The 23,981-nt window shown below is 43.4% G+C and overlaps 1 protein-coding gene across 14 annotated transcripts in view; it reads left to right on the forward strand.

The window, feature by feature from the left end:
* The first annotated feature begins 1,581 nt into the window (after window positions 1-1,581).
* Window positions 1,582-23,981, forward strand: part of LOC116948619 (histone-lysine N-methyltransferase 2C-like) — a 151,952-nt gene continuing 129,552 nt past the window's right edge. For all 14 annotated transcript variants that reach the window (XM_032965457.2, XM_032965467.2, XM_032965460.2 and 11 more), the window contains exon 1: window positions 1,582-1,885. The gene's annotated coding sequence lies outside the window, so the exon portion shown is untranslated. The remainder of the gene's footprint in view (window positions 1,886-23,981) is intronic.

Here is a 23,981-nt window from a genome sequence, read left to right on the forward strand (position 1 = left end):
ACTCCCCTGCCCACCTACCCTCAACACCACTCCTCTATTCTAGATTTGAAGCTTTCGTGACTGCAAGGATTCATACTCTTTGGTTTTTTCGGTAAAGTCACGTAGATAAAACAAAAGCAAAATAAAAGAAAACAACTAAATCAAATCACGACGTTTCGGAGGCAACACAAGCTTCCGTCTTCAGGTGGAACAGTCACAGCAAGATAGCTGCATCAAGTGGTGAGCTCTGAGTGCCTCGAGCTTATATACAGGCCTTATATACAGGCCTTATATACAGGCCAAGCAGGGAACGACGACGGGGCTAAGTTAATCCGTCTTTTGTTATGTTGAGGGTTCGGGGGAAGCAGTGGTTCACTGCACGGGGGCAATGAAAACATGGTTAAAAAAAAGGCTGTGCGCTTGTAAGATAGCTGAAGTTTTTACTTGGTTTATGACATCTTTCCAGTGGTTGCTTAATTTAAAACCATCCTCTCGGTTGAAGTTGTGTCTATGTTTGTATATCTGGATGGCTTCATGGATACTCCTCTAAGCACTCCCATGCCCACCCACCCTCAACACCACTCCTCTAAGCACTCCCCTGCCCACCTACCCTCAACACCACTCCTCTAAGCACTCCCCTGCCCACCTACCCTCAACCCCACTCCTCTAAGCACTCCCCTGCCCACCTACCCTCAACCCCACTCCTCTAAACACTCCCCTGCCCACCTACCCTCAACCCCACTCCTCTAAGCACTCCCCTGCCCACCCACCCTCAACACCACTCCTCTAAGCACTCCCCTGCCCACCTACCCTCAACCCCACTCCTCTAAGCACTCCCCTGCCCACCTACCCTCAACCCCACTCCTCTAAACACTCCCCTGCCCACCTACCTTCAACACCACTCCTCTAAGCACTCCCCTGCCCACCTATCCGTCCACAGTACCCCTCCCCCACTCGTCCGAGCGCCGTCTCACCCCCGAGGTCCCCCTCTCCCCCCTCCCCCTGTGTTCCCACACGTCACTCTCCCTCCCTCCCCTTTCGTTCCCTCCCTCCTCCGCCTCCTCCCCTCCCCTGCCCGGCCCCTCCTCTCCCTTGGCTCCTCCCAAGTCCCACTCCCTCTACCCTGTCCCGTCCCCTTACCCTCCCCCGCTCCTTCCATCCATCCCCTTCACAACGCTCTGTCATCCCCCCCCATCCCCTCATCTCCCTGGCTCCTCCCATCCACGCCCTTCCCTGCACCCCCAGGCTCCTCCCCTCCCCTTAGCCCCACCCACTTATTGCTCTGCGTTGTCCGACGACTCCCACTCCCACCCCCGATAGCCGGTCCCCTTTCCCCCCCCCACCTTCTGGAGCCCTTCCCCCCGCCCCCGTGTCCCTCCCCTCTCCCCTCACCCCTCCCTAAACCTTCCCTTTGCCCCCCCCCCGTCCCTTGCCCCCACCTCCCTGGGCCTCTCAGGCCCCTCCGCCCCTCCCCCTACGGGCCTCTCCCACTCTTCACCCCTCCCCCTCGCCCCTCCTCCTCCAAGGACCCCCCCCCACCCGCGCCCCTCCCCCACCCCTCTTTCCCCCGTCGCCCCGCCCCTCCCCCGCGCCCCTCCGCCACCGCCCCCCCCTCCCCCTCGTGCCGCTGTTGTTTTTTTTCCTTGGTCGCCACCCGCGCGCGTCTCACACGCGAAAAAAAACCAAGCATAGCCTCCCTTCTGATGTATTAAACAAAACACAGCACAACACCGAGGCACAGCAGCCCCGGCGGCGGCGGCGGTGGCACAACAACCACAACAACATCATCGCCACCACAGCGAGGAGGAGGAGGAGGAAGAGAAGGAGGAAGAATTAGGATTCATTTTAAAAGGGAACGCGCGGAAAAAAAAAAACTCCACTCAGCAGAAGGAAGCTACCGCCTAGGGTGAGCCCGTGTCCAGGCCTGACCCTGGCTCTCTCCCTTCTCTCTCGCGCGCGCGCCTCAAAATCTCCGTCTCTTAACTTAACATCATCTGTCGCCGATACACTTCGTTAAGAATGTTATTTAAAGCGCGTTCGTGTGCGCCGGCGTTTTGACGAAGGCAAGAGTGGAAGGCGGGCTTGTGTGTGTGTGTCTCTGAAGCTTTGGTTTTGAGGCCCGGTGCGTAGGCCCGCGTTTGCGTCCGAATCGTAACGCGCAGGGCGCGATCCGCCGCTCTCTGTCGCGTTCTTAAATACAACCCCACGGCGTTTGACGAACAATGGTGCTTTTATTTGTTGTGTTTTTTTTGTTGTTGCTGCGACTTGGTGCCTCCTCTCCCCTCTTCTCGTTCGTCTTCATCGACGAGCAAACGGCAAAGGCCACAGCAGCAGCAGCTACGTCTCGCTTTTAAGCGTCGCGGTCACCCGCCACTTTAATTACGGAGGCCGGCGCCCTCCGAAGACAGACCCGGCGGTCGGTAACATCGAATGTCATCAACCTTTGTTTTAATTATCGCGCATCCTATCCCTTTAACTGGTATACCTGCTTAAAAGTACACACTTGGGTGAGTGTTTTATTACTTAATTGTGAAGCCTCTATCTCGGTTCCACATGCCTTGAGGCCTGGCTTCTAAACGGACCCATTGATAGGCTTGCATAAAGCCCTTACGTTTTCCGTTCAAATCACTGTAAAGCAGTGGAAAGCGTTTCCTTCAGGGTGTTTATTCAACTGGACGCAACCGGGAGACGAGAAGGACCAATCCCACAGAGTCTGAGGAATCATAAGGGGCAGATATCAGACGATTATCGCGTCTGAAGGGCCCAAGTAGACTCAAAAGGAACCCCGAGTGTTGGATCTGGTATGTTTTAGGGGCTTAGAGGCTACATAATAAATCGAGTTCACTGGTGACGCAAAGGTCACTGTTGTCAACCTGTAACTTTCCGCTGCTGGCCAAAGGCCTCCCCCATTTTCTGACATTCCTTCCTTTTATTTAGTCTCAGCATCTCTTCCACGGTCTATCCTTCTCTCGGTATCCACTCTGCAGTTATTGTCCATATTCTTGGGTCTTTCGGTAAAGTAACGTGACTACCGAAAGACCCAAGAATATGCATTCCTGCAGTCACGAAAGCTTTAAGTCAAAATGTTGTCCATCTCACGTCATTTCTGCTTTTGACGCGGCCTGGCCATTTCCAATTCGTTTATTTTGATTGACTTAGGCTTCAAGGCCCTGAAGATTCATACCGACGGAATTAAAAAATGGGGACTCGGAGGAGCTTAGGCCCAGAGCTTTAGTGGAAAGGAGGCAATGGTACTTGTGAGCACGCACACTCAAAATCTACGATTAATGTTGTGTTCGACTAAAGCCTGAAAACTCGCAGGGACCAGTTGAGCACAATGATTATATAGAAACCAGCCTCCGAGACCTGGGGATGAAGGCTTAAATAAACCAGTACTTGGTGGCCTTATGAACCCACAGGATGCAAGCCCAAGGGCCAAGTTATTTAGCACAGAACTCCAGAGTTGGCTGCCTGGGGAATCCAGACAATAGCTCGACACTCTTAATTCGAAGTGGATTAAATTTGTGCTGGGGCTGAGATGTACTGCAACTTGACTGGCCTTTGTTTTCATTATCTATGCCACATCCTTTCTGTGCACGCTACCATTAATTTTGTCTACCCAGTGTGGCCTATTTGTCGTTCCAGAAATAATGCAATGTCACTAAGCTTGGTGGATTGTGGGTAGATGGTGGTCAAGCAGCATTAAGGCATAAACGACCTTTGATAACAATTCGAACACAAAACAGAAATGCGAGGGTGGTATTTGCTGATTCAGTTTCACAGAGCTTTATATATTGATATACTTGATCCCCATGTTTAGAAAACATAACGTTCAGCGATTGAGTAGAATTTGTGGTCGCATTAGGACTGCACCCCATCGACTTGTGATGTCACGATTGGTGTCAGCCCTGGTGGATTGTGGGTAGATGGTGGTCAAGCAGCATTAAGGCATAAACGACCTTTGATAACAATTCGAACACAAAACAGAAATGCAAGGGTGGTATTTGCTGATTCAGTTTCACAGAGCTTTATATATTGATATACTTGGTCCCCATGTTTAGAAAAAATAACGTTCAGCGATTGAGTAGAATTTGTGGTTGCATTAGGACTGCACCCCATCGACTTGTGATGTCACGATTGGTGTCAGCCCTGGTACCAAGACTTTGGCTCTGTCTTAAAAAAGAGCTTGAGATAGCTCGTGGCTATCTCCGTTTTAATAGAACCAGTCACATCGTATAAATGAGAATGTCGGACTTGGTATTGGTTGTGGAGATGAACCAGATGGATCGAGGCTGAGAGACTCTGATAAGTGTCAAATAAAGCCAAGGCCTCTGTCTGTTGATTACTTCTCCATTCAGTCATTTATTTGACAGGTGAGAGCCCCTGAAGACTATAAATACGAGACAATATAACAATACCAGCTTACGAGCGTGTTTGCCTGTCCTAGGACGGAAGCTGTAATATTTACAAAAACATTGAGCAGAGTATAATTGTATCTTGTGTAAATTTAATGGCAGTGAATCTTGCACAAAAGTATGTCATCAAACATTTCACTGTAGCACTGTATTAGTGGCAGTGAATCTGGCACAAAACGAAGTCGCAAAACACTTCACTGCAGTTTGCTGTAGCATTATATTAATGGCAGGGATTCTTGCACAAAACTGTCATAAAACACCTCATTTCATGTCACTGTAGCACTGTATATAACTGAACTTCAATTTGTTCAAATTCACTGCTCTGATACTTTATTTTCTTCTGCTTTCGGTCGCTGGGGTTGAAATAAATTGGAATTCGATACAATATCTGGAAAATCGCTGAGAATTGTCTATTTTACCATAATGTAGAAGCATAAATTAGACTTACCTTTTATCTCAAGTGCTAAAGAAATAAATAAAGACACCAAATCCACTTTGTTGCTACGTATAATTATTTATTAGATTCACTTTCAATAAAGAAACGTGAAACTTAAAGTTAATTTGGGAAAAAACGAATTTATTTCCGCTCGACCTGCATGAGTGTGAAAATCAATCCGCTCATGAATATTAATGAGGGGGGGGTGCGGCATGTGGAGTGACGTCATGTGCGTTACACACAAACAAACATTCTTAGCTCATAGTAATACAATAACAATAGGCATGTAATGTGCATAATCTATATTGATTGGGGCCCTCTGTGATGTGGATTGTTTCCTTAAATTTTTATCTGATTAAGCACAACATGAATGAATGTCGTCTTGAAGAAGGATTAAATTAAGTTCTTCGTGTCAATCCCAAGAGCGAATTAGGCCACGTTTACTTAAGCAAGTGAGATTAGGGCGGGGGAAAAAACATCGCGTGAAAAAAAACAAAACTGGCGGTCGAACCGGTTGTCGAGCTAATTCGGATCTAATCCATAAATGGCTGCGTGCAAGCCGAATTCAGTTCCTGATAGTTACACCTTTTTAATATAACGTAATGTGATGAAGTATATTGGAACGTATCTTGTGTCCTTAGGAGGCGGCTAGTTTCTCTTTTTCTCTGGCATTCCGTTTTTTTAACAAGGAGACATCTGTAAGCTCGAAATTTGAAGCCAGATGAGAAGTTAAAGCCAGCAGCTTGAGCTTGGTAAGAGTGGCCGCCAACTCGAAATGCAAATGAGATCTTAATGGAAGCAAAAAAAACTGGATTCAATCTCGTTTCTTCTGCCTTGAGGCAGAAATTTTATAATAATAATTTGCAGCCCTTTGTCCATATACTACTCAGATGAAAGCCTCCACACTGGTAGTCTCATGGGAGTTACTCCACCATACTTCACCATACTTCACCAAGTTAGTGAGTGCAAGTTGGTAAAGGGAGCATGCCACCTCCAGTTTAGATATCACTCGCAGCTGATGTTTGTCGTGTTAGTGGTTAGCGCAGTTGTTAGGACTGTGCTCCAGCGATTGTGCCACTGGTCCACCCCATATGATTGTGGAATTAACGATAAGCTGGCCTGGACAGGGGTCAAAGGTTATGCTTTCGCGTGAGGGATTTGGTACTGTGTCGTGCTGTCCTTGCAGAGACGGTAAACCAAATGTTAACTGGCTAGCCTGTGCCACCTGCCAAGTGGCTTAACGTTTACTTTGAGGAGCAGGTGCCCGTTATGTGCCGTTCTCTTGCTTTTAGGTTGAAACTTTAGTCGTCAGTGGCAGAGGGGCCTCAGATAAATGAGAAGGTACACGAACTTGGCCTGTGCAATATAGTTAAGAAAGGTCAGATTGCGACAGTGATTTCAGCCATAATTGACAGTGACTGATATGATGTTATGACGAAACAAAGCCGGCATAGTGGTCTGGAAACATGAAAACCATACTAATGTATAAAATGATCTGCCTGACATACAAATGACTTGATGATCTGACCAACATCAGTCTGACAAAATGACCTGACTCGCACAATAACTGAGATGGCCTGACATGAAAAACATGGTGACCTGATTGACATGCTGACATATAAACTAATACGATGAACTAATGACTCTTGATCTGACCCCTGTAAATTACATGACCCCACTGGCATAAACCTGACTGGCACTGACACAATAGCAAAAACATCACACCATTATCTGTAGGGCATGATGACCTGACAGCATATGAACCAACTGATGCATTGTCTCACTGAATTTGTCTTGCACAATGACCTGTGCTGAATTCATTCACAACATTTAGTCACTTGGAAATACAATTTGTGAGCATAGTAGGGGATTACGTGTGGATTGTAGGCTTTTGTAGACCATCTAATGGCACTTGGATTGCATTTCAATAGCCACTAATGCAACCATGTACATTAATACCACTGGATATCATGCTGCTGAATGCATCACAATGCGTCCAGTCAAAAGATAGTATCATCTAGTTTGTATATAAATAGCACGCTAAACCGCATTTAACAATGCAGAAACCATTGAGTTTCCTTATTGTTGGAATTTCAAGTAAACTATTGTGACTGTTCTTTTTCTAAAGCGGTATCACGGCTTTATTCTGCCTCTGTACAAAGAACATGAGTCGTTTTTTAGGACCGGCCGCACGGTTTTTTTTTCTTTCTCCTTTCTCAAAAGGAGACGTGTGCATTTGTACAGCCGCCTCCGCCACGTTTCATCACGCGCTCCCAAGGCTCACGCTCTGCTATCTCCTCCATCGATTACACGGAGCTGGGCGCCGTCTCATTACATTACAGCACCTCGGCTGTTTGGCCGTGTGGCGAAAGCTTTGTTTTTGTCCGCTTCAATCGAGCAGGAGGTGGGATTTCGGGGAGGCGCAAGCTGGCTGCGCGGGAGAGGCTTGCGCCGTTTTGGGCGCACCGCAAACACACCGCCTGGAAGTGTTCTTTAGGGAGAATGATGCCAAAAATATCGGTGCACTCCCTTGGCCAATGCAATGCCCGACCCGTGGACACCATTCTGCATGTGTCGTTATGTCTAATTAGGGAGCGCAGAATGAAATTTAACTCGCACGCACTTAAATAAATCCTGCAAACTCTTAAATGGAGACATTATCTTCCTGCCTGCTGTTGTGAGCAGCGTCTGGGAGGGCCTGGTGGAGGCTCATTTACCTCAAGTCTGACTATCCTGGGGGCTGCCTGATAATGTCGCATGCCTGCCCAATTTTCTCAACAACAAAAAGGAAAATTGTACAGGTCTCACATTGGGGGCTGCTAGACTAGTCCCATCCACTCCTATGCGGACACTGAAAGTCCTACGACGTGCTTTGCACGGGCAAACTTTTGCGTGCCAATGTTGCAGCCATATTTTATGACTCAATTATTCCGTTGCGGTCAGATTTCGCTGTTAGGTTTGGCCAATGGGTCTTAATGTAAACATAGCTGCTTTCGACCTTTTGACAGTCACCATAAAAAATATATATATATCTCTGGTCATGGTCAATGTCCTGTGCATGTGTTGGTGTGGTATGTCTAATATAACTAGGAGGAGTCATCCACAATAATCATGGTGCAGTGGAATCTTGACCGTTTAAAATATTGAAAGTATGTTTTTATGGTGAGATTAATTCCATATCCTCGTGCATGTAAACTACAGTATTAATAAAGTGCTCATTTTAGATGGGGTTCTGGTTACACCAAGGAAACCTGGTTACAGAAAAAAAGCTGAGTGTGGTTGAAACTAAAATAATTGAAAGAGTAGGAAAACATATGTGTATCCATTAGTTCTCCTGGTAGCTTTATGTGAACATGCATCAATTATAATATTAACAATACACAAATTGCTATGTCAGTGAAATAGGTCCATCAGAGTAAAGTAGACATTATAACAGGTGTAAACTCGCATAGGGTAGCATAAACTGTTAAGATGCTATTTAGTAGTGTGCTTTCATGTTATATTGGCAGTCGAGTGATGGCACCTCGATTGGTTATCTTTTTATTAATGGTCTGTTGGTGTTGTATAAAAACCATGTTTCCATCAGTAAACGACATTTTGTGCTACCTAAATACTGTCAAATTAAATCTGCCTAAATGGAATGTATTGGTCAGTCCTGTCAACACCCAGTGATGAGTATTGGTGTTATTCTATTTACTCTAAATAATATACATTTGAATCTTTAAAATGAACATTTAAAAAAAATCACTTTTGCACTACATTATATTGCTAGCACCTTGAAGTTTACTGACGACTCATCTTATGTTTATATATTTAAAACAAATGAGTGCAATTATATCATTGCTTTTTTTTAGGTAAACTTTCATCTTATCAGTACTACCCCTTCACCATTTAACATGTTATCCGATGGGTCCAGAAATTAAACAATACAGTGCAGCCCTCCTGCGAATAAATGGCAGCGATTGTGAAATTCCAGCCAGCTTGGCATTGTGCTGGATGCCGCATGCCTAGTTCTGGCCTGTTCTGGCACGATTAGCTTGGCCGACCCAGCCTGAGGGGAGGTGGGGGGGACACTAACCGCAAACCACTCCACTAAATCAGACACCGCCAGTGCAAATGTCGCCGGGAGGTCGGCTCCTCTCCTAACGCTGCGTGCCCAAGTGCAGAATAACGTTTCACACCCGTCCATGTGTGCCACAGCAAGATCTCATTTTACACACGCGGCCACGAAATCCCCGCTTTGGGGAAAAAAAAGCTTTATAGGGCAACGCGGCACATTGGAACGGCGGCTCGCGAATGAGGGTGCACGAGCCGCGTGTCGTCTTTGCCCTGAACTCTTCCGCCGCCGATAAATTGCGAGCTCGTTCAACATTGCGAGCCGCCCCCGCCTCACCTGCCCGATAGCTACGAGACACCACAGTGAGCCGTGGCGCGTATAGCCAGGCGTACACATGCACGCAGGCTCTGGGGCGACTTGCGCTGTGCTTTTTGGTTGGCTCGGTCCTCCATTATAAATGCAACTGTGCGCCGCTAATCTTGAGCATTTACAAGAGGCACGGGGCAGTGCTGTTTGTATTGTGAGCGTTTTTCTGCGAATTTGATTTTTAAATGAGCCGATTGCTTGAACGGCATGTGGGCGGCACAGACTATTTGCAACAACGCGGAATGCAACATCTTACCCTCGTGCCGTTAAGCCGGTTTCATTGGAGTGGGAATGGGTTTTTTTGTTAAATGTTCTTAAATATACCGTGATGTTGAGATTAGGGGAATTGGCCTCGTGAATTCTCAGGGGTTAGCAGTGAATGCCAGAGCGTGGAGGAGGGTTGTGTGTGCATTCATTGACGATAATGTCGACAAGATCGCTGCCTTCATTGCGCTGAAGTGTACTTGCAAGACCAGAGACCCGATTTAATAAACAGAATGAGGCCAATGTAATGTCCTCGGGCTAACTCTCCTTGAATTTGATAAATTTACTATCTTCTATAACACAAAAAACTCCTATGACATCCTTTTTTACAAATGGTTTCATGTTTTTGTACACCATAACATCGCCCTCACAATAACTTCACAATTACCATCTATACCCTCACCACTGCCGTAATCCTCATCTGTTTTATATCATTACAATTACCACCCTTGTAACATTTTCAACTTTCTAATAACAAGTATCTTCCTAGTTTTGTGGTTTCATTATCCAGGGCCGCGATGTTTTTTTTTTACGTGATTCAGTTGGCTTCATCTGTGTGTCTTATGCAAGTCTTTTCTTACTCTTTGGTTCTTTCGGTAAAGTCACGTAGGTATAAAATCAAATAAATCACGACGTTTCGGGCGCAACACAAGCGTCCGTCATCAGGTGGGAAAGATTCAAATCAAGTCTTTTCTTCTGGTGGCTTCTTGTGATGTCTGATGGTGAAAGACTGAAACCATGTAGGTTCAACAGGAGAAAGGATCCATGAGAAAATCTATAGCCATTGACAACCACAACATGTATGGCAACAAAACCGACAATGATGTAAAAAATATATACAATTGTTGTGAAAAACTGAGGTACAGAGTGATGCGTGTGACTGCAACAACATTGTGCAGAAACAAAACTGTGTAGATTAAGATATGCGTGACATCATTGTAAAAATATTCATCCTTTCAAAGGGAGGATGCATAGGCCCCTCTGGGTTAAATAAATTACATTGATTCAGAAGTTTGGATAATGAGGGATTGTTACGTCATACAGCTGGGAGATATTGAATTCTATCATTAAAAAAAAATCTTTCACTTATACAACTTTTGTGGGAAGTGTAGAATGGTGTATTTTTCCCCGTTTAGCAGGTTTTTTTTTCATTAAGTTCACAACATAGTTTTTATCAACTTTCAAACCACATTTTCCGTTTTTAGGATGTTATATTTTTCCACAGTGAGTTGTGTTCGTTATCTGATACAAGGCTTTGCATTTTGAAACAGACCACTAAAACACAGGTTATTACAATTTATGACCTGCATATTACAGTATTGCCGCATCCTCAACAGACAAACAGACACTGAGAATCATAAACCAAAATGATACTGTACATGATACCAAAAAACTCTGTACTGCATGCACAATTCACAAACAGAATCTTTTTTTTTTACGGAAATTTTTTCGTTTATCCAGGATCAGAAAACAGATATCAATTAGAGACATTGTATCGAGTAAGTGGACTTGGGCAGGGATGCGTACACGACAAGGGTACGATGGCTGGTGGTCGAGACTAACGACTGTGGCAACAACGTGAGGGAACTTGTCCGAGAGGACCTCCAACGTGAAGATGAAGGGATGACGTCAGCTGTCGTGCCGGTGCTGCTAGACGGATCGTTGCATCGTAGAATCGTGAGGGATGGCCACGGCTTTGGGAGGCCTTCATCCAGTAGTCCAATGATTAATACTGATGATGGTGATTCAGAAAAAGCTGGCGGTCATCCTGCAGGAATTTTTTTACCCAATACATGATTGTATAATTCATTGTGTGGGTTGTAACTAGAGCGCGTAGAGAAAACCAATTTATAATAGCTCAAAAGTTTTACAAATAAGTCAGCCAGCCTGCTTGGTGTGCTGTATGTGACCGACTAGCCTCCTCATGACCCCCCGTGTATAGATGTGTCGCGCATATGATGACCTCTGCAATTCAGTTTTACCTCCCCAAAGTGCTGGATTTGACTTCTGGCATCAGTGCATCACTACACCCACCACACGTGGCATATTTCACCAATTTTCATTTGCCACCTTTAACTTAGGCAACATGTGTCAACGATGTTTTAAAATTAAAACGATAACAGCCTTGGGCAATTTGCGGGTTTTTAATGTTGTAATATACGAATGTTTCTTTTGTATGCCCAGAGCCTTCATTGCTGTGCACTTTGTATTCCAGAAAACTTGCACCGATTCATAATTTTCACCTCCAACAAAATAAACCATTTTATTTTGGGCTTCGGGCTAAGGTTGCAGTCACAAGGCTTTGGGGCTGGCCCCATGTATTGTGACAAATGTTTGCGCCACATAGTTTTGAGGTGGGGGAGGGGGAAATTGCTTCCGAAACTGTTACAACAGTTGTTGTTGGCCAATTTCACCTCCCCTTTCACAGCGCATACCCAATGTGAAACCAGATTTGGATTGTAGTTGAGAAACCGCAGTGCCTTTAATGTTTCGTGTGGAATCGGAAAAAAAATATTGAGATGATACGCGTTATACGAGGAGCTTGAAATGTATTTATTATTTTCGCTACCAAATTTATACCAATCCTGCTATTGGCGTCTGGGCAGAGTGCGAGTAATGTTTTACCACCTTTCCAGATTCACCTGTAGGCTACAGATATAATAATTTGAATTCATATATTGCCCAAATTAGGAGTAGAACAATTTACTGCGCCTCAGCAATTGGACAAATTGTCATGATTGAGGGTCGCTCCTGATTCAAGAAATTCTCCTTTTTTATTACAGTGAATGTTAACTATTGCGGTGTCTGCAAAGGTGATGAAGCCTGCTACATACAATGCATACCAATTGAAAAGCAAGCGCGATTTGATGATTTTATTGTGAGCTTAATTGATAACGATTGATAGATCAACGTGTCGTTCCACTCCTATTCACCAAACGCTTTGGAAAGCAAAACTGGAAAAACATAAAAAATGCAAAAAAAGTTATAAGTTTGTGGAATTATCCCAGAAGTGACATCAGGGGCCTTTGCCTGATAAAAATCAATGATCTATCTGTCTTACACAAACCTAGCACTTTCTCTCACAGGTCTGCTATTTAACAGCCACTTAGCACCTGCACATGAGCTGATTTTATCGTTCCATCTCTGTGATCGGTGTTCTCTCGGGCGCATTGCCTTCCCGCCCAAGCCCACTCTTCTTAATAGTTTATATGAAGGATGTTTTAAACCTGTGTATTTTCTCCAAGTTGTGTGTTACCCAATGAAGATAAATAGCCTGATAATTATTTATTATTGTTTCTGAATACATGGTAACTCTTACGGCACTTCGACTTGGAAATTATTGGTGGCATTTTTTTTTTTCAATTTAATTATATTTGAAGTTGTGTTATTATATTTTTCACGATCTGTAATGTCATACAGTCGCACATACAAAATGTTAATCTATCTGAACAAGCACTCATTGATGAAATACCCTGATTATGAATGCCGCTATGGTGTAATTGTTAGAAAACTGAACTTGCATTGTAGAGGTCGCCGGTTCTTTCTCTCAATGCAACAGTTGAAATAGTTCTGCAACCCCCCCCCCCCTCCTCTGTCCATCCAGCAATACAAATGGGTACACCACATACAATCGATCAGATGGTTGCTTAAGGTATGGCAAGGTAAATAAAGCATGGTTACGTATGCCACTTCTTCCAAGACATCTGGCCACCATGGAAGAGTAGGCCAAATCTATTATATTATTATATTTCTCCAAAGCGGAATTGTGGTCATTGTGGTTAAGCCTCCTCACCCCTACCTACTGTCCCTGCCCACCACCACTTCTGTTCTGGGACATTCTCCCTGCCTTCCACAACCCATACCGCTCCTCTAACTAGCCCAACCCTGTGTCTGGAGGAAGGGGCGGAACCTAAAGAGGAAAGGTGCGGAGCAGAGAGGAAGAGATGGGGGTGGATGGCTTAATCAGGAAGGGGTGGGGCCTGATCAGGAAAAGGTGGGGCCTAATCAGGAAGGGTTGGTGCCTCAGGAGTAATGGGGTGGGGCATAAATAGGAAAGAGGTGGGGCTTTGAAGAGGAAGAGTGTGGGGCCTACAGGTTGACCTGCCCTATCGATTTGAGGTAATAAAAGCATAGAATCAAATATATGCAGCAGGCAGCTAACTTTTAGCAATGCAGATGCAGCCACAGGACAACTACTAACTTCTAAAAGGGCTCTCTATAGCTCCCTCTAGTGGAGGCCTTTCCAGCAGTGGCCTAAGCAATACATTTCAAGGCTGCACCTTTAGCTTCACCCTGATGCCATACACCAGTAAATAATAATGCCTGTAAGCTGGCCATTTGGATCAACCATACTGATGTTTGTGATGTGCAAAATCGTCCACCAAAGTCGTGAAATATTTCGACGATTCCTGTGCTAACGTGCAAAGGTTTTAATGTTGGCATTCAGAACCCAGGGATAGCAAGGTTATGATGAAATGCTTCAAATAAATGTTTTGGTTGGAGCGATTGCCTAAGCGCTGGTTGCTTGCATGAAGTAACCAGCTCGCACGGTGGAGGAACGTGAAGGGGACAAGTCACTTACGTAATGCCTATTCATAGTGCATTGGTGCGAGAAGGGTGATGCATATTTTGGCACTCTTTGTATAAACAGTTGGCACATGTACATTCTTTCGACTGCTGCACTCTGGAGGACAACCCTTAATTACACGCAGAAAGCAGCTTTTGATTTGTGACGTCAAAGGTTCTGTTTGGCTTTTTGCATGGATGAAAGATGAAGCTACGTTTTATAACGTTGACCTTCACAAGCTTTTAACTTCCAGACAATTGTGTAAGAACTCACAAAACTAAGCAGGGTTTATACTGGACTAGCTGTACTACCCGGCTTCGCCCGGGACTTGGATTCACCACACCCTGCCGTCTTTGTCTCCCCAGTCGCGATGTTCACACCACAACAGTTACTCGTTTGAGTCTGAGTCGACCTAGGGGAGGCCCAGGACCCGTTCAAATAATCGTCACCGGTGGTGGCCGTGAGCGAGAATCGAACTCGGGTCGCCGGGTTCGTAACGCGGCGCGCTAACCACTACACTACAATGCGTACGTTTCCACATGTAAGGGTCACGTGACAGATTTGACGTCACAGCTCACTTGCCGTGCAAAAAATATATGCATTATTGAGCTCCCCCCCTAAAAAAAGTGTATTTTTATAATTTTTGCATGGTGTACAGTCTGGAAAGTACCTACATGGCAAATTTACAGTTTGTTGCATGTCGGGAAGTACGCTAAACATTTTGAACAGACACACATTCACAACTTTGCCTTTTATATATATGGAGATAGTGCTTGGATGGGTGACGACCAAGCACTGCACGCAGGTTGTTCGGGTCTGCAGTCCTATGCGGTGGCAGCAGAGCACAGTGCAGTAAAATCTGTTGTACTGTACTTCTATGCTTCTGAGTTTGTGCTCTCTACTCTCAACCCACACTGAGCAAGCTTGGCTGATTTATAGTCAAACAACCCCGATTACATGCAAATCAAGGCAGACCTCATCCAGCAGTGAATTAACAAGGGTTTAAGGTAAAATCTAGTGTTTGAATCCAGATAGCTGGACCCCTTGTAGCCACTTGACCTTGAAGGTCGACGTTAAAGAAATCCACAGCGCCCGAGAGCAGGTGTTCACTTCAACAGAGGAAATTCGACCTCGCACAAAGGGGGAAAATCTTCCTTTTGAAATGAATACCACACCCATTTGACAAGTAGCCCACACATAATTTACGCAAACTAATTCCAAATAACAGCGGAGCTATAAAACACCGCAGGGCTGCAGTACATTAGGTGCCAGTTTATTAAATAGTGCAAATTAAAACTATTAATATATGAATAGCTGATACGACCCCTGACCAGGATTTTAATGCTCTGTTGTAATTACGTAACACATTTTTTAGCTGCAATGATTTTTCAATATTTCTGACGATTCGTGATTTTCTTAAATAATCAACACTTATTCTTTTTACAATTGAATGACAGTGGAGTTTAGTGAATGTTTAATTATATTAACACGCTTGTAAAAGCAAGACATGCGCATATGCACAGCCTTATGCATACTGTACAAGACAAGTAAATAAGAAAATGGTATTGATAATATTTATTTGGTGTAATAAAACAATATCAATAGTAATCATTACAGCTCTAGTTTTGATTATTAAAGGGCTGGATCATACTTTTATACATTGTATCTCATACCCATCATCCCAAGATTGGTTATATCTACAATAAGTATAATGACACCTCTGCAATGTGATAGGAAGTGTTATAAATACAGACAACTTGTTTGTTAAATAATTCATGCTTTGTTGGACCTATGCAATTTACTGCCACTGAGACCAGAGGGAGTTTCCAATGTTTTGACCGACTGAGCCGCCTTAAAGAAATAATGTGGTCATGTTAAAAATGTAGTTGTGATCAAAATGTTGATACAGCACTAATTTTAGTAGAATAGAGGGTGGGGGTTGCGTTGCTGGGGGTAGTCAGGTGTGTGCCTTTCACCTGATAAGATCACCCAAACTAACTGCTGACCCGCACCATCACAGCCCAAACAAATTACTCTTATCTTGTAGATATATGCCTAGGTTGTGTCATGTCCCGTGGCAGTCTCACACAGATCGAAAGTTTGTAATACAAACTAGGTTTAAAGTGACTTAGAGGTGCAATACATTGCTTGCGGGTGGTGCTTCTGAAAGTTAGGTGCACCGTTAAAACATTCTCGTAACGTATTTCCCGTAAGTTTTTATATGTCAGTGCAATCACGTCACGATTGTGTGCTTTTGTGGTGGGAGTGCTTGACTGACTTTCAAATATTCTTATTCACAAAGGAACCTCAATCTCATGTTGGACAGCTCGGGACACATAGCCTCGATGTGTTTGTTTGTCAGTTTGTGTTTACCCTGTAACTAAACTCACATTCACTTTTAGAATATATTTATGACAGCTTCGCTTTATATCAATGTGGTGGTTTGCAGATCATAACACCTTGGGATGTCCTATGTTGCTCGAAGGTATTGCTCATGAAATGCATTTACAAAGAACAACAGTAAATGTTTTGCCCTTTTTAAAATAGGATGTATGCATCCCAGAGGATTATTTATATATTTCTCTCCATTTCAGTTGGTGCCTTGGCATTTTAGTGATTGCTTGAATATTTTGTATTTGACTGTATTGCACATTCTCGGAATTAAAATTTTAGTTTTCATCCAATTATAATTAGCATTAATCGTATTTCATTGATTAATCACATCTCACTTTCAATTTTAAAACGGATGCTGGTGCCAGTAACGTTTTTTTAAACCATACTAGGGATTGAGAAGACATCCGTAATACCTAAAAACAAAACAGGGTGGTATCACAATGTTCTGATTCTCACCCAAACATATCAGAAGAACTACTCGAGTGTCATAAAATCACACGATATTTGCTTACATGGCTATGTGAAGGAGGAAAATGAATATTTTGTGTAGTTCAGCAGTTTACTTCTCTGGATCAAAGTACCACTTTGCACAACCAGCGTTTTTGCTGAGTATTCGACAATTCTTTATTTTGAGGTTGGTTGGGTTAAGGAGCTAACTCCTATGCCAGCATCTTTTGAAACATGGGTTTAATTCCTAATTGGCATTCAAGGTATAACAAAACCCACATGCTTGCATATGTAACAAGTTCGTGGCCTCATTACAGTAAATATGGGCTGCACAAAAATGACTAAAGTATATATAAAATTGCAATTGAGTTAGCCCGTGCCAGCTCTGAGGGCTACATTTTAATAGCTTTATTGTACTGTCAGCAACTTTGTACAGAAATAATGCATTTTATTCTAATTCAGATCTCCCGACTGATACTCGAGCCACATGACACAGAGTGGAATGACTTGAGTGACATCACAGACCCTATACCTGTTGTCCTTCAAGGGTATATTATATCTTTCATCCACTTTCCTACACATTATTTTCAGCTATGTCACTTACTGAATATTGCACACCTAAAGCCATGCAATTATCTGCTTATGCCAGTGCAGAATGAAGGATCTCTGCTTAAGCAAGCTCTAGAGGTCCTCTGTAGAGGGCATTTGACCTGCTCTTCCACACTGGCCATAGATCTTAATACCCACACTCACCACACATGCCGATCAAGTCACTGTGGTGGACTCATTTAGGCTGCTGGGTGGACAGATTTCGGGCGGCACGGGGGGGGGGAAGATTTAAGAAACCTGCCTTTTGTTTAAGTTTCTGTGTCGGGAGATTGAACCGGTGACCTCTTGATTGCAATTCCACTGTTATAAACATTATACCATGGTTGGGGGAGAAAAACACAAATTTCTGATAACAGAAAACTTAACTGCGTGCGTGTGAGAAAAGCAATCGAGATGTTGTTATTTTTTTTGGTGGAATGTACCTGTGGACTGATGCAGAAGGCATGTGGTGGTGCGGCTGATTTCTTATATTTTTTTACCAAGACATCTTTACACGTGATACCAGCCCCCTGGGTTGAAATCCATTGGAGATCACTTACAGCACCGACATGAGTCACATGTTGCAGGCAAACCCCTGCCTCAACCACTATTGTCTTTTGTTACTTGACACATGATAAAAAAAAATTGCAAGGTCTCTGCAATGGTCAACTTGAGACTTTTTTTACCACTCAGATTTCTCATTAGATTTTCTGAGTTTGGCTCTTTGGTAATTGATCATTTCTAGTGATTGCTATGAATCTTAAATGACTTTGTTTAGGCTGGGCACAGAAACAGCCTTTTAGTGATGTATTCTCAATTTTCGTCACAAATATGATGCCACTTCCTCATCATCGTCATCATTATTACATGATGCCACTTGTGCATTTTCCCTTTGTCACATGTGGTGTCACATGGCATTGGGTGACACCACTGTTGTTAGCTAAGTCGGTTTACATGAGGACAATGTAAGTGATCAAAACAACATCTGAAGTTGTATTTGACAATAGTCTTTTGTAAAATTCCAAAGCATCCGTTATATTCTACTCCAGAAAAAATTGTCAAGTTATAATAATAAATGACAGCTCTTTTGTTAATCCGCACCACGGAAGCTTGTTTGTCCATATTTCACCATACTGATCCAGTGTGTTGGTGACGGGGTAACCAGTATCAGTTCACATACCACCCCAGTGGCTGGTTTACAGTGCAGTGCATGAACCAAAGCACCATGTGCTCCATCCCAAATACAATACATTCCATCTACGATTATATTACTGCTCCAAGAGGGAATTTTGTCGTGGCCATGATGCCTCCCCCTCCACTACCCCTACAGTGGTACAGGGTTTCCCTCACTTTATGCGGTAGAAATCGCGTAGCATAGCCCGCACAATCGCTCAACCCACAATGCACCGCACGAGACAGCCGTTTGCCGAGTAGCGCATAAGGTACACAGAAACAATGTTGTCCCACGTCCGACCAGATTAACCCCACACGAGTGAATTCAAACCACACTTCGTGAATTTTGGGTAGGAATAGGTTTGTCACATATAAGCGAAATCGCACAATCCGAATCCGCATAGAGCGAGGGAAACCTGTATCTTGCCAAATGTTTAAGGACAAAAAAATAAGTCCCATGTTGGTTTTTTGGTTCTTTCATGGTGCTAACTCTTGCAGATGGTGGATTGTAAATAGGTGTCTCTTTTGAAGTCCATTAATATTTATTTACCTCTCGCTCAGACTTAAGAACTAATCGCAAAAACATTGTGCCCGCACAAATATTTTTAAAACAACAAAAAGGTCAACGAGACGATTAGGGTCAGGTGGTGCAAGGAATGTGTGCGTTTGCATAAAGATGAAACACCATCTTAGTCCCCTTTCAAGTTGGCTTGACTTAAATGAAGCAGTGTGTGGTTGTGTCCAGGAGCTTTTTGTGAGTCCATGTGCACCTCTCGCATGTGCCAGTTTGTCTAATCAATGATTCAGCATCGGCACTAAGGATGTGAACTAGTCTTTTTTTTGCATTTATCAATAATCGCGTGCTAACATTTTTTTGAAAACAAATATGTTGTTGGTTTACCAACTTTTATTTTACTCGCACTGACCAGGCGTGGAGAGAGAGGAAGACGTAAGATAGAATGGCTTGATGAGATAAGAGATTCGCGCCAGAAAGATGTGCGCACTACTTGAGCATATTGGCACAAGACAGAGGAAAGTGGAAACAAATGATGAAATGTGCAGTGGATACGTACGGGCTATCTGCCCATGGATTGTGATGATGATCAGCGTGGTGAATTATGGTCAAGCAACCAGCGCAGAATGGCGAGTCCCTCAAGTGCAACTGGACTGACATGGGCTATACTTTTACATGGCTCTGTGATGCATGGTTATTTTTCACTAAATACGGGTGCCTGCAATGAGCGATTATCCGCACTGTTGCCTCAAACGAATACAGTAGTTGGTTGTTTTCACTCTCATTGGATCGTCAGAACAGTTTGTATAGATTACACGTTATTTTGGTGGGGTCCATTATTTTGTTCGCATAGTCACTGCAGAATTATCGCGAAACTGTTCACCTCAGGTGGTTACTCATTGTATCCAACCCAGAGGATTTATGGGCTGGATTTTTTGACTTGGTATTTATTTTGATTGTAAGCCCTGCTGTGCTATAAATACATATAGTTTGAGCATGACATTGAGGAAGAGAGTAATAAAGTGCACCCCTGTCAGAAATTGGATGTTATTGGATGTTGGGTCTTAGGCCAAACAATTCTGACATTTCTCACTGCAGATAATCCTGAATCATATCATACAAGGTAATAAGTAGTTGGCTTATCTTATCTGGAATGCCATAACAAATTAGATGTCCCCATACCCACCCCTTGTTTCGAAACATATTCATGATTAAACCAATTCGAATGCTTTTTGTAAATCATGGGAAACTCGTGAGACTAAAAGGTACATGCATTCTGGAAACAGTAATCATACACGCAAAAATGTTTTTTCTAGACGGCAAAGGCAAAGCTTGTGACCATAGATTCGGTCCTCCAAAAGTGCCTTGTAAGTCACTTGACTTTATGGTACTTTCTGTAACATGCACACTGCCTTGTGAATCGTTGCCATTGTATATTACACAGCAGCAGGAGTTGGGTGGTCTAAACTAGGTTTTGGGCATTATACAGGTGTCCTGCTGCTGACATTTAAGGCATAATATGACTTTGCCTATTGGCACAGTCATGGTTGATTAAAGATTATACTAAGTAAAAAAAAATACTTCCAAAATACGGCACTCTTGTCTTTTAACTATCTAATATATTAAACATGTGATCACTTTGACTATTCCCTGCCCAAAACCCAGACTGGATTTCTCTTAAACAATTACTGTCTGCTTGTTTATCCTATTCAGCCAAACTGGTGAAGAGCTTTTATGGAATGAGTCATACCGATAACTGCTCCTTTTGGACATGTAGGCTTTCGCGACCAATATCATCCATAATAGAGGTTTTTTTGGATTAGTTCGCGTAAATATATAAATGTGTCATTAAAACCTGCCTCCACCCGACAGCCAACTAGTAAGGGTTGTCACGTAAACAGAACATGCCAATTCGTCACTAGTACAGCACACGGGTGTGTTGGAGAGCCAAGCCACAACATTTACAATCTGAGTACGACGTTTTGCCAGTAATTACAACTAGCTTCATCAGGCAACAGCCAGATTTGTGGATAAGTCCACCTGTTTCGTTCCTTATATAGAGGTGGGGATGTGGTGACCACACTTCTGTGCTCTTGCACAAAGTGAATGAGTTAACGTACGTTATGCATGCGCATTATGCGATCCCTTTCATCTTGTCCTTCCTGTCCATTGTGTGTATTAAAATAGCGTACCAATGATAATCCCTATTGAAGTATGGTGGCCTGTATAGGCATGCATTTAAACAATGTATTATTTGATGATTCACATCCACGTAGCACTAAGTCGGTAGTAATCCGATCGGTTAAAATTTGACTTTTTTCTTAAATTTTCGTTGGATTCTCTAATTAGTCTTGGCCAGTAGTAGGTAGTTTTGCACAGAACTTCAACATTATCAATTGAATGTCCTTGTTGGCACGCGTGTTCTGCTACTGCTGACAGTTGTATTTGGGAGTATTTAATATTTCTCTGATGTTCTTTTAGTCTCGTGCTGATCATTCGTACTGTTTGCCCAACATAGCATTTGCCACAAGTGCAGTTAATCCTGTACGTACCTTCTGTTGATAGCTTCGGTAATACATCTTTTGTATTTTATGTACCGTGCCAAATCTAACTTTGATGTTTTGTTTTTCCAAACATCTGCCTAGTTTATCAGTTACTCCGGCAATTTATGGTATTTTTTATCGTTTTAATTACTTGGGCAGTTTCAATACTTGTGTTATTTGGTTTGGTTTTAGCATTCAATGCCCTGTTGATTTGTGCATCATTGTAACCGTTAATTTGCAGCGCTTCTTTAACATGTTTAATTTCACTTCTCAGACTGTCAACATCTGACACTTTCTTAGCTCGATAAATGAGCGTCTTAAGAGCAGATTTTGCACGGGGTGATGGTGTGACTGCATTCAAATAGGCGCCAGTATGCGTTTTCTTTCGGTCAACACTGTTATTTTACCATTTCGACCCCGTCCAAGCAGAATATCCAGAAATGGTAGAGCTCTGTCAGCTTCCACTTCCATGGTGAATTGGATGGATGGGTTTTGCGAGTTGAGATGATTTAGAAATTCGTTAAGTGTATCTTTGCCATGTGGCCAGACCTCCAATGTGTCATCCACATATCTAAAACAAGAAGAGGGTTTTAGTGTGCTTGAAGCTATTGCTTTTGTTTCAAAATCTTCCATGTACAAATACGCCATCACAGGAGACCAAGGAGAGTCCATTTCTGCGCCTTCCTTTTGTTTATAGAAGGCACCTTGCCACAAGAAATAGGTGTTTTTTTTTAGACAGTGTTCAGCTAGTCTTGGGATATCTTTGGCTAAACCTTTGTTCGTTACCAGAGTGTCGAATAATTTAATTGACTCATTGACTGGAACCCTCGTGAACAGAGAAGTCGCATCAAAACTTACGAGAATATCATTAGGGTTAAGCTTAATATCTTTAATTATGATTTGAAGCTTTCGTGATTACAGGAATCCATACTCTTTGGTTCTTTCGGTAAAGTCGCGTAGGTAGAAATGAAATAAAATAAAACAAATCATGACGTTTCGATCGCAACACAAGCAATCTTCATCAGGTGGAACAACCACAGCAAGAAAATGCTGAAGTAGGCGAGAGAGCTGCCGTGGCAAGAGGTTATATAGGTTATATACAGTGAGGGAAAAAAGTATTTGATCCCCTGCTGATTTTGTACGTTTGCCCACTGACAAAGAAATGATCAGTCTGTAATTTTAAATGTAGTTTTATTTGAACAGTGAGAGACAGAATAACAACAAAAAAATCCAGAAAAATGCATGTCAAAAATGTTATAAATTGATTTGCATTTTAATGAGGGAAATAAGTATTTGACCCCTTCTCAATCGGAAAGATTTCTGGCTCCCAGGTGTCTTTTATACAGCTAACGAGCTGAGATTAGGAGCACACTCTTAAAGGGAGTGCTCCTAATCTCAGCTTGTTACCTGTATTAAAGACACCTGTCCACAGAAGCAATCAATCAATCAGATTCCCAACTCTCCACCATGGCCAAGACCAAAGAGCTCTCCAAGGATGTCAGGGACAAGATTGTAGACCTACACAAGGCTGGAATGGTCTACAAGACCATTGCCAAGCAGCTTGGTGAGAAGGTGACAACAGTTGGTGCGATTATTCGCAAATGGAAGAAACACAAAAGAACTGTCAATCTCCCTCGGTCTGGGGCTTCATGCAAGATCTCACCTCGTGGAGTTTCAATGATCATGAGAACGGTGAGGAATCAGCCCAGAACTACAGGGGAGGATCTTGACAATGATCTCAAGGCAGCTGGGACCATAGTCACCAAGAAAACAATTGGTAACACACTACGCCGTGAAAGGCTGAAATCCTGCAGCGCCCGCAAGGTCCTCCTGCTCAAGAAAGCACATATACATGTCCGTCTGAAGTTTGCCAATGAACATCTGAATGATTCAGAGGACAACTGGGTGAAAGTGGTGTGGTCAGATGAGACCAAAATGGAGCTCTTTGGCATCAACTTAACTTGCCGTGTTTGGAGGAGGAGGATTGCTGCCTATGACCCCAAGAACACCATCCCCACCGTCAAACATGGAGGTGGAAACATTATGCTTTGGGGGTGATTTTCTGCTCAGGGGACAGGACAACTTCACCGCATCAAAGGGACGATGGACGGGGCCATGTACCGTCGAATCTTGGGTGAGAACCTCCTTCCCTCAGCCAGGGCATAGAAAATTGGTCGTGGATGGGTATTCCAGAATGACATTGACCCAAAACACACAGCCAAGGCAACAAAGGAGTGG

The sequence above is a fragment of the Petromyzon marinus genome, chromosome 34 (genome assembly GCF_048934315.1).
Source record: "Petromyzon marinus isolate PM22_M1 ecotype Great Lakes invasive population chromosome 34, UKy_Petmar_22M1.pri1.0, whole genome shotgun sequence".
Taxonomy (NCBI): domain Eukaryota; kingdom Metazoa; phylum Chordata; class Hyperoartia; order Petromyzontiformes; family Petromyzontidae; genus Petromyzon; species Petromyzon marinus.